This window comes from Peromyscus eremicus, chromosome 11 (assembly GCF_949786415.1).
Source record: "Peromyscus eremicus chromosome 11, PerEre_H2_v1, whole genome shotgun sequence".
NCBI lineage: Eukaryota > Metazoa > Chordata > Mammalia > Rodentia > Cricetidae > Peromyscus > Peromyscus eremicus.
In genome coordinates this window covers 10,512,597-10,515,336 of record NC_081427.1, presented here as the reverse complement: position 1 = coordinate 10,515,336, position 2,740 = coordinate 10,512,597, and the positions used below count along the sequence as shown (strand labels likewise).

The 2,740-nt window shown below is 33.5% G+C and overlaps 1 non-coding gene across 1 annotated transcript; it reads right to left on the bottom strand.

The window, feature by feature from the left end:
• Positions 1–1,998: 1,998 nt before the first annotated feature.
• On the bottom strand, positions 1,999–2,162 carry LOC131922060 (U1 spliceosomal RNA). Its single transcript, XR_009382179.1, has one exon. It is a non-coding gene; the product is annotated as a U1 spliceosomal RNA (small nuclear RNA).
• Positions 2,163–2,740: the final 578 nt, after the last annotated feature.

The following is a 2,740-nucleotide window of genomic DNA, read 5'->3' as shown; positions in this document are numbered from 1 at the left end:
TTTAAATTAATTTATTTCTTTACTTTTGTGGTACATCTTCTATTTTGCAAACCTACATTAACTAACAGACATAATAAGATATGCAATTAAGAGGAAGAGCAAGTAACAATTAAAAGTACAAAAGCATTCTAAAATATTCTGGGGCTAATGAAGCTGTGAAATTTTGGAATTCTGGTATAGCTTACAATGTGAGGCTAGTTTCTATCATAGATGTGACAGATACCACACACATATTACATTTATGGCTGTATTTCATTCTCTCTAGTTGTCAAAGAAGAAAAATGTATGGGTTCATATCGAGAGTAAGTAAAGATGCTTGTGGGTATGAATAAAGTTCAATGTCATTTCGAGATAAGATGCAACCAATTCATCTTCACATCATAAATTTTACTTGCCCAGTACTCTTGCTGAATTTTCTAGTCTTCAATCAAAGACAAATAAACTAGGAACTTTGACACCACCCCAGGGCATCTTGCAATAGAAATATGAAAGTGTTCATCTAATGCTAAAACTAAAGAACAAAGATTTTAGAGTGAATTCATATGATGTTTAATGTCAAGGTATAATGAGAAAACTTATTAAGTCAAACATGTTATAGTTTTCCAAATAGGATGTGTGCTCTTAATGGTCAATTTGAATGGATTGAAGGATGAATTGGAGATGTGTAAAGCACACTTCTGTGTTTGTCTGTAAAGGCATGTTCAGAGACAAATCATAAGGGCCATGGCCTAATCAATGGATTCATAACTTGATGTATTGATAACATAGTGACAATATTAAAATGCAAGGTCTAGTTAGAGATAGTAGGTCATTGAGATAACATGCACTCCAGGGCTGTGTCTTAAACTGGCAGTAACATCACTTTCTCTGTTTCCTGGCTGCCATGATGTGAATTGTTCTGCTCCACCACAGGGTCCCAACCACAATGGGCTGACACCTCTACAGTCACGAACCAAAGTAACACTTTCATCCTTTTAAATTAATCTCACAGGGCAGGGCAATAAGAAAAGCAACATATCAAATTTATTTCAGTAAATTTGATAAAACATATTATAATAATTTGTCAAAAAGTTTTAATAGAAGGATGAAATTATTTCAAAACCTGTTTTGTTCTTTTATAACTTCACTATTTGCTAATTTACATATGAATTTAAATACCTAGAATAAATGCTGGTCTAGACAAGAGTTTTGTGCCTGGATTATGCATGCAAATGTAGCATCTGAAAATCACAAAATCTCTGCATTTGGAACAGTTATTGATTTATGCAATAGCCTTCTTATGCTTAAAAAAATAACCAGCTTCTATGATGAGTAAAAATTACACTCTCTGTGTATATAAGTATAAATAATTAGAATACAGTGAGCTTGGGATGAGATGCCTGATCGGGGAGCAAAGTCGGATTTTGGTAAGTGGCAGAAGTAGATTCTGCCTAGGGTCTAGGACATCTCTAGCCAAAGGAATTTGTCTGAGTTTATAGGTATAAATTGCTTCCTATTGAGTGAGCCTCAAGTCCAATTAGAAAGCTACTTTGAGATATAACTGCCATGACTGCCCCATTGCAGATGGTTTGCCATTCCAAGGGTTTATTTGCACCTGGGTATGATTATAAATTGCTTTTCTCCCTCGGCAGCTTGCATAGCATCTTTCAAGTTTCAGTTTCTCCAAGTTCTAGGTTCAACGTGTATTTAGCAATAGGGTCTTAAGTTCTAGTGGACAATTAAGAATAATGATTTGAGGACTCGATAATACAGAATATCAATTCTTAAGGTTAATCTTTTGATTCTACATTCTCAAATGTGCAGACTTGTTGTTGTTGTTGTTGTTTGGTTATATTGAAAAGCATTCTGTAATCCACAAAGCAATGGAGTGTAATTAAAATAGAATAACAACATTTCTAAAGAGTAGATTTTTAAATATTTTAAGTAGCTTTAATAATTAAAGTGTGGTATTTGACAACAGAAATTTTCTTCTTTTTTTCTTTTTTTTTCTTTTTTGTACAGAGGAGAGCGTGAATGCAGTCCCCCACTACCACAAATTATGCAGTCGAGTTTCCCGCATTTGGGGAAATCACAGGAGTCAGCACATCCGGAGTGCAATGGATAAGCCTCGCCCTGGGAAAACCACCTTCATGATCATGGTATCTCCCCTGCCAGGTAAGTATGACAACAGAAATTTTCTAATGTAATAGCATTGTGTGACATTTTGTGTTCTAGGACATTGATGAATACATTAGCTAATTTAAGAAGAAGAAGAATGTCTTAACTCAAAAAACACACGTGCAATTGTTACACTAAAGAATACAAATAAATTTTTCAGAATAAACAAAAGCATTAAGTGATTATAGAAAGTATAAATGTTATTTATTATATTAAGTAATTATGTTTGAGCTGGGAATGATGCTGTACATCTATAATGCTAACAGTGGGAAGGGTAAAGTAGGAGGATATCAACCTTTGAGGCCTGCTTCGGTTATGTAGCAGTACTTAAGCTCAGGAAAAAAAAATTCCATCAATAAAAAATGTTCTATACTAAAGTAATAATTTAAAAAAATGTTATCTTGCATTGTAGACACTCCTGAGCAAATTTGACTTTGACACTTTGTGTTCTGTTTGTCCACAAACATTGGTTTTCAGAGAAAATGAAAAATATACAGATGTTGAAAGTTAATAGATCTGTATTTCTCTAGCTTATCAACACTTAAAACAGTTTTGAATAAACAGAACTACTACATATCATTAA